This window comes from Hylobates moloch, unplaced genomic scaffold (assembly GCF_009828535.3).
Source record: "Hylobates moloch isolate HMO894 unplaced genomic scaffold, HMol_V3 SCAFFOLD_10, whole genome shotgun sequence".
NCBI classification, from domain to species: domain Eukaryota; kingdom Metazoa; phylum Chordata; class Mammalia; order Primates; family Hylobatidae; genus Hylobates; species Hylobates moloch.
In genome coordinates this window covers 75,329,623-75,345,594 of record NW_026652285.1, presented here as the reverse complement: position 1 = coordinate 75,345,594, position 15,972 = coordinate 75,329,623, and the positions used below count along the sequence as shown (strand labels likewise).

At 39.5% G+C, this 15,972-nt stretch overlaps 1 long non-coding RNA gene across 1 annotated transcript in view; it reads left to right on the top strand.

Annotated features, from left to right (window-relative positions):
• LOC131384475 (uncharacterized) overlaps nucleotides 1-14,069 on the top strand; it is a 123,059-nt gene extending 108,990 nt beyond the window's left edge. Inside the window, exon 4 of the long non-coding RNA XR_009215364.1 lies at nucleotides 13,925-14,069. This is a non-coding gene — a long non-coding RNA (uncharacterized LOC131384475). The remainder of the gene's footprint in view (nucleotides 1-13,924) is intronic.
• The last annotated feature ends 1,903 nt before the right edge of the window (nucleotides 14,070-15,972 follow it).

Here is a 15,972-nt window from a genome sequence, read left to right as displayed (position 1 = left end):
TGACAGTGGGGTGTTAAAATCTCCCATTATTATTGTGTGGGAGTTTAAGTCCCTTTGTAGGTCACTGAGGACTTGCTTTATGAATCTGGGTGCTCCTGTGTTGGGTGCATATATATTTAGGATATTTAGCTCTTCTTGTTGAATTGATACCTTTACCATTATGTAATGGCCTTCTTTGTCTCTTATGATCTTTGTTGGTTTAAAGTCTATTTTATCAGAGACTAGGATTGCAACCCCTGCCTTTTTTTGTTTTCCAGTTGCTTGATAGATCTTCCTCCATCCCTTTATTTTGAGTCTATGTGTGTCTCTGCACGTGAGATGGGTTTCCTGAATACAGCACACTGATGGGTCCTGACTCCTTATCCAGTTTGCCAGTCTGTGTCTTTTGATTGGAGCATTTAGCCCATTTACATTTAACGTTAATATTGTTATGTGTGAATCTGATCCTGTCATTATGATGTTAGTTGGTTATTTTGCTCGTTAGTTGCTATAGTTTCTTCCTAGCCTCGATGGTCTTTACAATTTGGCATGTTTTTGCAGTGGCTGGAACCGGTTGTTCCTTTCCATGTTTAGTGCTTCCTTCAGGAGCTCTTTTAGGGCAGGCCTGGTGGTGACAAAATCACTCAGCGTTTGCTTGTCTGTAAAGTATTTTATTTCTCCTTCACTTATGAAGCTTAGTTTGGCGGGATAGCAAATTCTGGGTTGAAAATTCTTTTCTTTAAGAATGTTGAATATCGGCCCCCACTCTCTTCTGGCTTGTAGAGTTTCTGCTGAGAGATCAGCTGTTAGTCTGATGGGCTTCCCTTTGTGGGTAACCCGACCTTTCTCTCTGGCTGCCCTTAACATTTTTTCCTTCATTTCAACTTTGGTGAATCTGACAATTATGTGTCTTGGAGTTGCCCTTCTCGAGGAGTATCTTTGTGGCGTTCTCTGTATTTCCTGAATCTGAATGCTGGCCTGCCTTGCTAGATTGGGGAAGTTCTCCTGGATAATATCTTGCAGAGTGTTTTCCAACTTGGTTCCATTCTCCCCATCATTTTCAGGTACACCAATCAGACGTAGGTTTGGTCTTTTCACATAGTCCCAAATTTCTTGGAGGCTTTGTTCATTTCTTTTTATTCTTTTTTCTCTAAACTTCCCTTCTCTCTTCATTTCATTCATTTCATCTTCCATCAGGGATACCCTTTCTTCCAGTTGATCGCATCTGCTACTGAGGCTTCTGCAATCTTCGCGTAGTTCTCGAAACTTGGCTTTCAGCTCCATCAGCTCCTTTAAGCCCTTCTCTCCATTGGTTATTCTAGTTATCCATCCTTCTAATTTTTTTTCAAAGTTTTTAACTTCTTTGCTATTGTTTTGAATTTCCTCTCGTAGCTCAGAGTAGTTTGATCGTCTGAAGCCTTCTTCTCTCAACTCATCAAAGTCATCCTCCATCCAGCTTTGTTCCGATGCTGGTGAGGAACTGCGTTCCTTTGGAGGAGGAGAGGTGCTCTGTTGTTTAGAGTTTCCAGTTTTTCTGCTCTGTTTTTTCCCCATCTTTGTGGTTTTATCTAGTTTTTGTCTTTGGTGATGGTGATGTACAGATGGTTTTTTGGTGTTGAAGTCCTTTCTGTTTGTTAGTTTTCCTTCTACCAGACAGGACCCTCAGCTGCAGGTCTGTTGGAGTTTACTAGAGGTCCACTCCAGACCCTGTTTGGCTGGGTGTCAGCAGCGGTGGCTGCAGAACAGCGGATTTTCGTGAGACCACAAATTCAGCTGTCTGATAGTTCCTCTGAAAGTTTTGTCTCAGGGGAGTACCCGGTTGAATGAGGTGTCAGTCTGACCCTACTGGGGGGGTGCTTCCCAGTTAGGCTGCTCAGGGGTGAGGGACCCACTTTAGGAGGCAGTCTGTCTGTTCTCAGATCTCCAGCTGCGTGCTGGGAGAACCACTACTCTCTTCAAAGCTGTCAGTCAGACAGGGGCATTTAAGTCTGTGGAGGTTCTTTGCTGAGTTTTTGTTTGTCTGTGCCCTGCCCCCAGAGGTGGAGCCTACAGAGGCAGGCAGGCCTCCTTGAGCTATGGTGGGCTCCACCCAGTTCGAGCTTCCTGGCTGCTTTGTTTACCTAAGCAAGCCTGGGCAATGGCGGGCGCCCCTCCCCCAGCCTCGCTGCCGCCTTGCAGCTTGATCTCAGACTGCTGTGCTAGCAATCAGCGAGACTCCGTGGGCATAGGACCCTCCGAGCCAGGTGCGGGACACAATCTCCTAGTGTGCCGTTTTCCAGGCCCGTTGGAGAAGCGCAGTATTAGGATGGGACTGACCCGATATTCCAGGTGCCGTCTGTTTCCCCTTTCTTTGACTAGGAAAGGGAACTCCCTGACCCCTTGCACTTCCCGAGTGAGGCAATGCCTCGCCCTGCTTCGGCTCGCGCACAGTGCGCTTCACCGTCTGTCCTGCACCCACTGTTAGGCACTCCCTAGTGAGATGAAACCGGTACCTCAAGCAGAAATGCAGAAATCACCAGTCTTCTGTGTCGCTGGGGCTGGGAGCTGGAGACCGGAGCTGTTCCTATTCGGCCATCTTGGCTCCACCCTCAAAAGTGGTAACTTTCAAGCAGGTATTTTGACACATGAATGTGTTGGTTATCAAAGGAAGATAAAGGATGGGGAAAGACTACTTCTCCAGACATATTACTTAAGCTGAAATCTGACTGATTTGTGCGGTATTATCTGAGAAACAACTGTTCCTATTTAGAGTATTTTACGTAAAGAAAAATATCCTCCAGGTGTTGCAATGTGGGTAAAAGGAATTTTTTAAAAGAACCTGCAAACATGGACCAAAAATTGCCTAAAGTTTAGATTAGTTCTAATTTTTAAGTAACATAGCCTTATTGAGTATCAGAATATAGAAATGTCATTTTTATCTTGTTGTAAGCTGAGAGTGATATGAAAATACAATGAATATGGTGGCAGATAAACTTCCTTACAGACTCACTACAAATGACTCACAGGTTTACACACACTGAGTGCTCTTTACAATACACTCTACAAACAGTAAACATTTGAAAAAGAAGACCTATTTGATTATATTTCTATCAGAAATAATAAACCAAAGCCAATTACTATGGAGTTAAAAGTTTTTAAACTTGTATTTCTAGATTAAGAAATAATTGCCAGGCCAGGCACAGTGGCTCACACCTGTAATCCCAGCACTTTGGTTGGCCAAGGCAAGCGGATCAAGAGGTCAAGAGATCGAGACCATCCTGGTAAACATGGTTAAAACCCGTCTCTACTAAAAATACAAAAATTAGTGGGTATGGTGGTGCGTGCCTGTAATCCCAGCTACTTGGGAGGCTGAGGCAGGGGAACCACTTGCACCCAGGAGGTAGAGGTTGCAGTGAGCCAAGATCATGCCACTGCACTCCAGCCTGGTGACAGTGAGACTCCATCTCAAGAAAAAAAAGAAAAGAAAAAAAATTGCCTTCTACATTCATCAGAATGAAAACAATAATCAAGAACTCGTAAGGATTTTGGAAAAAGAGGCAAAACATGAAGTATTGCATGAAAAGATTTTGGAACAGGATATGGCATATAATAAGCCTGAGTACATATTAGCTAATAGTAGATGGAGTAATAATAGTAGTAGTAAAATCTAGGCATAGTTAGAAATTCATGCAATTTATATCATAAATCTAGGACTACCAATGAAAAGAAAGATAATACAGGCATTATATATTATAGTTCTTCATTAAAGAGTGAAGAAAGCAATATTTAATAGGAATCATTTTCTCAAGATGTGTTGTTAACAACACCATCGTTAAATGCATGATTTGTATTTAATTTGCAATAATATGTCTTGCTTACAGATTTTACCAACTTGCTGCAATTCTTTATATCTATGTCACTTTCCATTCTTATCCAAAGAAGCATCCCAAAATAATGTCCGTATACTACTCAAAGCATTTTGCCATTAAGCCAAAACCAATAATGCAAATCTGATTCATTCTTAAACTATTTTTAATTAAGTGGTGATTATCTTTCTTTACCTTTAATATTCTGTTTCTAAAGTGTAATGCCACTCATATGTATTCAAGTTCCTGGGGTTGAAATAACGAAATTTATAAACACCGGAAGTAGGAATGGAATTCACATGATGGGCAGTATATTTTGGAAAACCATTATAGTATAAGTTTTTCCATGAGTCAGGGAAACTGCACATGCTGGAACACTCTTGGAAAGTCTGAGAAAGTGAGATACAGCATGCATGTAGACATCTAACCTAAGCCAAGATAATCTTATTTTTCCTTGAAGACTTTAATAAAGCAAAATAAAATCAGGAGCAAAAAGTAACAGAAACAGTTTAGAATTCATTCTTCTGTTTCTAACAGTGACATTTCAGTAAGTGAGGTGTAGATAGTGTCCAATGGTGGTGGCAGGAGCTACATAGCCAAATTGTTGCTGTGTACCAGAGTAATCAAATCCAGACATCTTTGTGGAAATGGAGGAGCAATTACATAACGCACACAAAAAATAAAAAATTAGAAGAATTTTTTGTCATCTATATACATGAAATATGTTGAGAATAGGGAACAGAATCTGATGATGTTCGACCATGAATTCAGTTGCTTAGATACCCTGGATTTTTTCTACTTTTCTGAGACAAATTTTCTAGCTCTTTTTTTCTGTAAGACACCTCGTAGCTTTCTAACAAATGACATTTTTATTGAAGTTAGCCAGAATTGGTTGATATTACTTCCATTCAAGATTTGGCTATTACAGACAATGGTATCTAGATATAGAGAATTTGGGTAGATTTGCTATCTGGCAATATTCAGAGTTACAGGGAGCACAAATGTAACAATCATGGTTTGAATAAAAGGACACTCATAGAGTAGAAAAATAACCAAATAATCATGTACACTTTTCTGGAAATACTTGCCCAATAAAAATAAGTGGTGGAGGATAGAATTGTCTATTTCATAAAAGAGTATGAAGGCAGAAGAAATGAAAGAGTGAGGTAGCTGCTAAGATTGAATATAGATAGCTTAAAAAAAGAAATTACCAGTTCAAACAATTAATCATTGAAGGCATGAAACAAATGCTTCACAGGCTTTTCATTTCTATCCAAGTTCATATCTCATGCTCTAATGTTACAATTTGAAGTTACTGGAAACCTAATGTGAAGTTTCATTCTTAAGATTTTTGAATTAAAGTTTTAGTTATTTTACAACCTCGCTTAGGACTTGTTTGTAAAATTTAGGGCACTGATCACATAAGTGTTGTATTACAAGAAATGGACACATGATAGAGATCTTTGCATATGTCAAAATCTTTCCAATCTTACTCAGAGTCCTTACTAAAGAAAGTGTTATTTTCTCCCTGATGATGAAACTAGGTTGCTCTTTATTAAATAAGTAGTAAAGTCCTAAATGCAGGAAATTATAAGGGAAGTAAAGCAAATTCTTCTCTTGTTTTGGTCTCATACTTGTTTCTTGTCTCTGCAATTTTATCTAGAATCAAATCCAGACATCTTGGTGGAAAGGGAGGAGCAATTACATAACACACACACAAAATAAAAAATTAGAAGAATTTTTGTTATCTATATACATGAAATATATTGAGAATAGGGAATAGAATCTGATGATGCTTGACTAAGAGAAGGATAACATTTTGGATCAAATTGAATTTATTAGTGCAAGATACCAGAATTTCTGGATTTGTTTTTCTAATTCTAGCAGTGGGGCATTGTTCAAATGTTTGTGTATATGTGGGTCTAAAATTGGACTCAGCAATGAATAAAGGTGAGATACCAAATTTTTCTTAATTTTATATACAAAAATGAATCCAATGGAAATGGAAATGATGCAGCGGATTTTAAATATGTAACTCATCTACTACCCTGCTCATCTAGCAGAGCCGATAAATAATTGCTTAATCAATGTCTTAGAGAAATATATTGGTATGTAGGAGGTCCCCACAACCGTGCTCACACTCAATGAATTAACAGGAGGATTCACAGCATTCAGCATGGAGTGGTACACATGGCTATGATGTATTATAGGCAAAGGATACACAGCAAAACAGCAAAAGGAAAATGTGCATGTGGGAAAGTCCTGAGGAAGCCTAGTGCAAGCTTCTAAGAGTTTTCTCCCAGTGGTCACACAAGACATGTTTAATTCTTCCAGCAGGGAGTTGTGACAACATGTGTGAAATTCTGTCTACTGAGGATGCTTAGTAGAAACTCAGTGCTCAGGGTTTTGGCTAGAAGCTAGTCATGTAGACATTCCCTGCCTAGCATGTACCAAAATTCTATAATTCCAGAAGTGAAACAGGTGTTCAGTAGAAACCATGTTGTTAGTATAAACCATCTAGGCATAGTCAGTCATTTTTCCCAGTTCTGGGAATGGTAAGAACCCTCCCCAAATATTAAGTCCACAGAAGCCAACCAAATGCCAATTGTATAATTAGGACTTTTCGAAGGATAACAGTCTCAGTTTTCTATGTTAACTTTTATCTGCTGAATTAGTGAGAGAATAAAATGCTTAAATGATTTTGCACTGTAATTCTGCCTTTTGATGTGAGATTATGTAGGTGAAAAAAGATCCTTGATTTCAAATGAGGATGAAAGAATTGTAGGGTGTCAGATACTAAGTAGAGGCATTAAGTCCTTCTACTAGTTCAGAGGCTAAAATTGCATGGTTTACCATAATAAGCAAAAGGATAAATAAACAGAGTAAAAAAATAGTTTGACCAGAGTGGATCTTTGTTCACGGAAATTGTTCATGTTGTTTCTAGGAGGAAATGAGATGAAAAGACAAAAATGCTGCTACTTGGCCGGGCGCAGTGGCTCACGCCTGTAATCCCAGCAGTTTGGGAGGCCAAGGAGGGCGGATCACAAGGTCAAGAGATCGAGACAATTTTCGACAACATAGTGAAACGCCATCTCCACTACAAGTACAAAAATCAGCTGGGCATGGTGGCACTCGCCTGTAGTCCCAGCTACTCGGGAGGCTGAGGCAGGAGAATTGCTTGAACCTGGGAAGCGGAGGTTGCAGTGAGTCGAGATGCACCACTGCATTCCAGCCTGGTGACAGAGCGAGACTCTGTTTCAAAAAAAAATTAATAAAAAGTTGCTACTTGGAATGCATAAACAAAAACAAATAGACAAATAAGCAAACAGGAAAAATAATTCCGTTCCAGTGAATCTGCTTAGTTCATCTAACCATCAAAATAGAGACTTACAAAACTTCACCTAGTTATTAATTCAAGGCACCAAGTGTCTGTGATTGAAGGGGGTTGGATTCACTTGAAGAAAAATATTGTAATCAAATCATATATACTTTTTTTTATTATACTCTAAGTTTTAGGGTACATGTGCACAACGTCAGGTTTGTTACATATGTATACATGTGCCATGTTGGTGTGCTGCACCCATTAACTCTTCATTTAACATTAGGTATATCTCCTAATGCTATCCCTCCCCCTTCCTCCCACCCCACAACAGGCCCCAGTGTGTGAGGTTCCCCTTCCTGTGTCCATGAGTTCTCATTGTTCAATTCCCACCTATGAGTGAGAACATGCGGTGTTTGGTTTTTTGTCCTTGCGATAGTTTGCTGAGAATGATGTTTTCCAGCTTCATCCATGTCCCTACAAAGGACATGAACTCATCATTTTTTATGGCTGCATAGTATTCCATGGTGTATATGTGCCACATTTTCTTAATCCAGTCTATCGTTGTTGGACATTTGGGTTATTTCCAAGTCTTTGCTATTGTGAATAGTGCCACAATAAACATATGTGTGCATGTGTCTTTATAACCTCATGACTTATAATCCTTTGGGTATATACCCAGTAATGGGATGGCTGGGTCAAATGGTATTTCTAGTTCTAGATCCCTGAGGAATCGCCACACTGACTTCCACAATGGTTGAACTAGTTTACAGTCCCACCAACAATGTAAAAGTGTTCCTATTTCTCCACATCCTCTCCAGCACCTATTGTTTCCTGACTTTTTAATGATCGCCATTCTAACTGGTGTGAGATGGTATCTCATTGTGGTTTTGATTTGCATTTCTCTGATGGCCAGTGATGATGAGCATTTTTTCATGTGTTTTTTGGCTGCATAAATGTCTTCTTTTGAGAATTGTCTGTTCATGTCCATCGCCCACTTTTTGATGGGGTTGTTTGTTTTCTTTTTGTAAGTCTGTTTGAGTTCATTATAGATTCTGGATATTAGCCCTTTGTCAGATGGGTTGATTACAAAAATTTTCTCCCATTCTGTAGGTTGCCTGTTCACTCTGATGGCAGTTTCTTTTGCTGTGCAGAAGCTCTTTAGTTCAATTAGATCCCATTTGTCAATTTTGGCTTTTGTTGCCATTGCTTTTGGTGTTTTAGACATGAAGTCCTTGCCCATGCCTATGTCCTGAATGGTATTGCCTAGGGTTTTCTTCTAGGGTTTTTATGGTTTTAGTTCTAACATTTAAGTCTTTAACCCATCTTGAATTAATTTGGATCAAGATAAGAGAGTCATAGAGAGTATATATGAATGAAAAATTAATTCATATATACTCTCTATGACTCTCTTATCTTGCTCCAAAGTGACTTGTACCTATTCATCCAAGTAACAGTGTGCAACATAAAGGAAAATATGAAGATTACTTTGCAAAATATTGGAGACTTGCTGTGACAGATTGTAATTGTAACATCCCCGACCCACCAGGAATTGTGGAAGAGGCTTATGATGGGTAAACTTACAACATTTCTAAGTGAATACTAGGGATACACCTTCTCAGCTAAATACACATTTATACCTGCGTTCTTATCTTGGGGAAATTCATGATTGTAAGAAAGACCAAATGGAATTTTCTAGAGTCTATGTTGAATCCAAACCAAAACTACATTTTTCTGAGAATCACACATCAGAAAACTGGAGATTTTCAGAAATGGTGATTCCTATTACATTCTCACTTAACTCTTCAGTTTGACTAAGACAAGGAAATACAGAGCTTTATCATGAACTTAATTAGGTGGTTTTCCAATTGCAACTACTATCCCAAATATGTTTTCCTTATTAAATCTAATTAATACAGCCCCTAATGTTGTGGGAAGTCAGGGACCCCAAATGGAGGGACCGGCTGAAGCCATGGCAGAAGACCATAAATTGTGAAGATTTCATAGACATTTATTAGTTCCCCAAATTAATACTTTTATAATTTCTTACGCCTGTCTTTACTGCAATCTCTGAACATAATCTGTGAATATTTAATTGACACTTATCACTTCCCCAATCAATACTCTTGTGATTTCCTGTGCCTGTTTTTACTTTAATCTCTTAATCCTGCCATCTTTTTAAGCTGAGGATGAATGTTGCCTTAGGACCCTGTGATAATTGCATTAACTGCACAAATTGTTTAAACAATATGAAATCTGGGCACCTTGAAAAAAGAACAGGATAACAGCAATGTTCAGGGAACAAGGGAGATAACCTTAAACTCTGGCTGCCTATAGGCCAGGTGGAACAGAGCCATATTTCTCTTTTTTCAAAAGCAAATAGGAGAAATATTGCTGAAATATTTTTTTCAGCAAGGAACATCCCCAAAAAGAGAATGCATCCCTAATGGGAGGCCTCTGAAATGGCCACTTTGGGGATGGCTGTCTTTTACGGTTGTAGATAAGGGATGAAATAAGCCCTGGTCTCCTGTAGCGCTCCCAGGCTTATTAGGATGAGGAAATTCCTGCCTAATAAATTTTGGTCAGACCGGTTGTCTGCTCTCAAACCCTGTCTCGTGATGAGATGTTATCAATGACAATGCATGCCCGAAACTTCATTAGCAATTTTAATTTCACCCAGGTCCTGTGGTCCTGTGATCTTACACTGCCTCCATTTGCCTTGTGATATTTTATTACCTTGTGAAGCATGTGATCTCTGTGACCCACACCCTATTCATACACTCCCTCCCCTTTTGAAAATCTCTAATAAAAACTTGCTGGTTTTGTGGCTTGAGGGGGCATCACAGAACCTGCCGACATGTGATGTCTCCCCCAGATACCCAGCTTTAAAATTTCTCCCTTTTGTACTCTGTCGCTTTATTTCTCAGATCAGCTGACACTTAGGGAAAATAGAAAAAACCTACATGAAATATCGGGGGTGAATTTCCCCCAATACCCTAGCGTCTGGTATGCTGTTATTGATCTAAAGATGATATAGTTTGGATTTATGTCCCTGACCAAATCTCATGTCAAGTTGGAGGAGGGGTCTGGTGGGAGGGGATTGACTCAGGGGGTAGATATCCCCCTTGCTGTTTTTGTGGTAGTGAGTTCCCATGAGATCTGATGGTTTAAAAGTGTGTGGCACTTCCCCCTTTGTTCTCTTTCTCTCTTCTGCCACCATGTGAAGAAGGTCCTTGCTTCCCCTTTGCCTTCAGCCATGATCGTAAGTTTGCTGCAGCCTCCCAGTCATGCTTCCTGTTAAGTTTGCAGAACTGTGAGTCAAATAAGCCTGTTTTCTTCATAAATTACCCAGTCTCAGGTAGTTCTTTATAAAAGTGTGAGAACAGACTAATACAGAAAATTGGTACCAAGACTTGAGTGCTTCTCAAATGATACCTGAAAATGTGAAGAGATTTTGGGACTGGATAACAGACAGAGGTTGAAACAGTTTGGAGGAATCAGAAGACAGGAAGATGTGGGAAAGTTTGAAATTTCCTAAAGACTTTTTGAATGGCTTTGACCAAATTGCTGATAGTGATATGGACAATGAAGTCTAGGCTAAGGTGGTCTCAGATGGAGATGAGGAACTTCTTGGGAACTGGAGTAAAAATGACTCTTGGTATGCTTTGGCAAAGAAACTGACAGCATTTTGCCCCTGTCCTAGAGGTCTGTGGAACTTTGAACTTAGGAGAGATGATTTACAGTATCCTGTGGAAGATATTTCTAAGCAGCAAAACATTTGAGAGGTGACAGAGCATAAAAATTTGGAAAATTTGAACCTGACCATTCAGTAGAAAAGAAAAACCCATTTTCAGGGGAGAAATTCAAACTGGCTGCAGAAATTTACATAGGTAATAAGGAACTGAATGTTAACAGCCAAGATAACGTGGAGAAACGTCTCCAGGGCATCTCAGACATCTTCATGGCCAGCCCCTCCCATTATAGGCCTTGAGGCCTAGGGAGGAAAATGGTTTCATGGGCTGGGCCTGGGGTCCTGCTACTCTGTGTAGCCTAGGGGGGTGGCACATTGTGTCCCAGCTACTCCAGCTCCAGCTGTGGCTAAAAGGGATTGAGGTACACCTCAGGCTGTTGTTTCAGAGGGTGCAAACCCCAAGCCTTGGTGGCTTTTATTTGATATTGGGCCTTTGGGCATGTAGAATGCAAGAACTGAGGTTTAGGAACCTCTGCCTAGATTTCAGAGGATGTATGGAAACACCTGGATATCCAGGCAGAAGTCTGCTGCATGAGCAGAGCCATCATGGAGAACCTCTGCTAGGACAGCATGGAGGGAAAATATGGGGTTGGAGCTCCCACACATAGTCCCCACTGGGGTACTGCCTGGTGGAGCTGTGAGAAGAGGGCCACCATCTTCCAGACCCCGACCCCAGAATGGTAGATTTACCAACAGCTTGCACCATGTGCTTGGAAAGGCTGCAGGCACTCAATGCCAGTCCGTGAAAGCAGTCTCGGGGGCTGTACCCTATAGTGCTACAGAGGCAGAGCTGTCTAAGGCCTTGGGAGCCCACCTCTAGTATCAGCATGCCCTGGATGTGATGTATGGAGTCAAAGGAGATTATTTTGGAGCTTTCAGATGTAACGAGTGATCTGCTGGGTTTTGGACTTGAACGGGGCCTGTAGCCCCTTTATTTTATCCATTTCTACCATTTGGAATTGAAGCCTTTACTCAATGCTTGTGCCTCCATTGTATTTTTAAAATAACTAACTTGTTTTTTATTTTACAGACTCATATGCAGAAGGGACTTACGTTGTCTCAGATGAGACTTTGGATTGTGAACTTTTGAGTTAATGCAGAATGAGTTAAAATGGGGGGACTGTTGAAAAGGGATAATTTATTTTGCAATGTGAGAAGGACATGAGATTTCAGAGGGATCTGGGACAGAATGATATGGTTTGGATTTATGTCCCCACCCAAATCTCATGTGGAATTGAAGGAGAGGCCTAGTGGGAGTTGACTGGATAGTGGGGGCAGATTTCCTCCTTGCTGTTCTTATGATTGTGAGTGAGTTCCCATGAGATCTGATGGTTTAAATGTGTGTGGCACTTCCCACTTCTCTCTGTCTCCCCTGCTCCACCATAGTAACACATGCTTGCTTCCCCTTTGCCCTCTGCCATGATTGTAAGTTTACTGAGGTCTCCTAGTCATGCTTCTTGTAAAGCCTGTGAACTATGAGTCAATTAAACTTATTTTCTTCATAAATTACCCAGTTTCACATAGTTCTCTATAGCAGTGCAAGGACAGACTAATACAAAAGATATTTTTTCTACCACCTACAATAAGCAGCAAACATAAAAAGCATTCTGTTATCACCTGGCAATGTCAGAAGCTCATCATGGTATTTCCTATTTTAAACCACCACGTAGTTTTAAAAAATTTGGAAAAACAGGAAGTAGAGCATACTTCCATTACTGATTTTGTTAAGAAAATTTGTTATTCAAGAATGTGTGACAAAGACCCCACACCAACAAGTCCAGTGATTTGTCCCATATTGAGACATTCCCTTTAAACATATAGACAAATGTATCATAGAACCAATTTCACTAAGACATTAATAAAATTTTCAATGTCATTCAAATTATATTTGAGTGTGCTACTCCAATTCACTTAGTTGTTATTGAAACTGTTTTACATATAAGTCCTTTACCTAACCTTTAGATTTCAGTTGGAGCAATTTGATAATCAGCCTTATGATGCAGCAGATCTAATGCTGCTCAGAATTTCTGTAATTAAACCATGGCAAGACCTAACAGAATAATAATTATAACAGCCCTGGTTTCTCTCTTTCACTTGTTATTCCCTCTTTAAGAAGTAGTACTTCTTTTAAGAAGGGACCTTCATCTGTTACTAGGCTACTAAACCCTATTGGATAATATCTTTACCCTTAGCCTTAGAGGCAGGTGTGTCCTGCTGCACTATATCGTCAAGTGAATATACTTTATAGGAATTCGGACCCAAGAATATCCTGAAAGCACAAATTATTTGCAAATAAAGGTTCTCACATCCCCCATACTTTGGTTTCACTTCTGTGTCCTGAACTCACCCTCAGGAATTTATGTAAAGCATCTTAAGAATAATTGAATGAGGTAGAAAATATGAGTCTGACTTACAAATATGTAAATCACATTTACTGATATTGACAGCCAAAAGTTTATTGCAGTGCCATTAGCACCCCATTAAGAAGCATCCTGAATACCTACAGGAAAGTCCTCTTATTAAGAAAAATACTTCAAGAAGAACAGCTTATCGCCCCTCTTCCAGGAAGATGAAATGGTTTGAGAAAAGAATCTTTAGGAATGCATAAGCAATGGACAAGTCTTTAGTATTATGATCAGATATCTGAGAGGAGCAATACTGGAATAATAGTGATAAAGATGCTTTAGGAAGAAGTGTGTAGATGAACCTCAGAAAAATTGTAACATATGTGCCTCATATACATATTCACGAAATAGCCCACGATGGGGGAAGTTCTTAATGGCATATGGGAAAAAAAACACCTGTTCATATGAATATCAGTAATCTCTTAATTAGTTAAAACTAGGTTTTCCTACATAAAACATACAATGAGAAAAATAAAACAGCAGCAACTTAAAAAATACGTTTTTTTTTTTTTCTCTAACAGAAAACACCTTGCAATGTAGTGTATGGCTGTTATGGTATAGCTTCATGTTCATGAGTGAACTAGTTTCTTTCTATTATCTGATTAACATTCTTTCCACTTTCAAGGTCAACTGATGGTCCAGAATATTGCTGGAGCTCCAGCCATCATTTCTGAATGCCAAGAAACAGAAATGGTGAAAAGCTTGACTGCAAAAGGATCCTCTTATCAGCTAAGCCAGCTTACTTTCCACAGATGTCTTGGAAATCTTCCACAACACTTTTATTTTTGTCTCAGTGACCAGCTCTTGCCATGTGGTCACACCTGGATGATGGACAAAGAAGTATAGCCTTTTAGCTAGGCACATTTCTGCTCTGAATAAAATTTGGACTAAAGAAGAGAAAGCAAATGTATATATACTTTTGTGAAATACTTTTGGAAAGTAGTAGTCCTGCCACAACCTTTTTAAACTCACCGTATCTGTGCTTGTCATTACAAAAAGGAGCTATTTTGACAGAAAGCTAGTATAGGATCAACAATATGGATATTGCCACTACAAAGCTTGCCTGGTTTCAATTACAGCTGAATGTCTTACAGCAACTTGCAAGAATAGGGTTTTATCAGTAATAAGATATATGCCCTTATTCAGCTATTAATATGTGGTTTGTTTCTCCATTAGCCAGAATACTCATGCCTGGGAATCTTGGTGTAGAAGACTGGGATGACATCTGTTTCTATCAAACCCAATCGTCTATACATAAGAAATTTCCAGGCAACAGTTTTTAGTTTATTCATTTGGACAAAAGGGATAAATGATTCCACCAGGGGATACAAAAATGATTTCTTCTGAATTGGAGATTTTTTTTCTACATATTAAGCTTTTTATGTGTCCAGGCTATACAGTAGGCCTAGGAAAGAGCATCGATGGAACAAAGCAGATCATTCTAAGGTTTCAATCTCCTATTTCTACAACTGCCAGGGGTAAAATGCTGCTAGAAACTACTAACGCTATTTTAAATTATAGGGACAAAAATTTCTGAAGTCACACAGGAATTAAGATTTGGCATAACCGTATGGTAGGCAGAATAATGACACCCTGAGATGTCCACATTAGAATTTGCAGAACCTGGGTGATTACATTAACTTACATGGTGAAAGAGAACTTCAGTTGTGATTGATGTAATCTTGAAATGGAACAGTATCCTGGATTACCCAGGTATTTGTAATGTAATCACAAGAACCTTGATAAGTGGGAGGAAGGAAGGTCAGAGTTAGGGTTAGATTTGAAGATGTTATGCAGCTGCCTTTAAAGTTGGGGAAAGGGATCACAGGCCAATGAATTCAGGAGTCCTCTAGAAAATGGAAATCACAAGGAAATGGATTATCTCCTACTGTTTGCAAAGAAATTCAGGCCTGCAAACAGCTTGATTTTATCCCAGTAATACACATTTCAGACTTACGACCTCTAGAATTATGAAGTAATTCAATTGTGTTGTTTTCAACCACTAAATTTGTAGTAATTTGTTATAGCAGCAACAGAAAATTAATACACACTACCAGGTCAAAAATTCTAAAACTGGTGTTAGCTGAAAGCAAAGGAAACGTGAAATGCTAGGGAGAAAGAGAAGTATAAAATATTAGTTACACCTGTGTAAACAGTTGTAGAAATGAAGACTACAGCCTCTACCTAGCTTTCTTTCCATGCTGAGTCATGCCTTTCTTTCTTTTAACTAATTTCACTTTTAGTTTCCTTTTATTTTGCTTGTCTATGAAGTAGGGGACTTCTGTGGTGGTGAGCCTTTTTTTGTTTATATGGTTGTGGGATATGGAAACAGATTAGTGACAAAACATGAAGAGGAATTTGCTTCACTTGGAGATCTTGTCTTTGAACCAGTTGATGCACCAACTGATGAGATTTGGGTGAGCTCTTTTTGGAATAAAGATGAGTTAATTTTCTGTTATTTTAAAAATGGTTGGCCAGGCGCGATGGCTCATGCCTGTAATCCCAGCACTTTGGGAGGCCGAGGTGGGCGGAGCACGAGGTCAGGAGATTGAGACCATCCTGGCTAACACGGTGAAACTCTGTCTCTACTAAAAATACAAAAAATTAGCCGGGCGTCGTGGCAGGCGCCTGGAGTCCCAGCTACTTGGGAGGCTGAGGCAGAAGAATGGCATG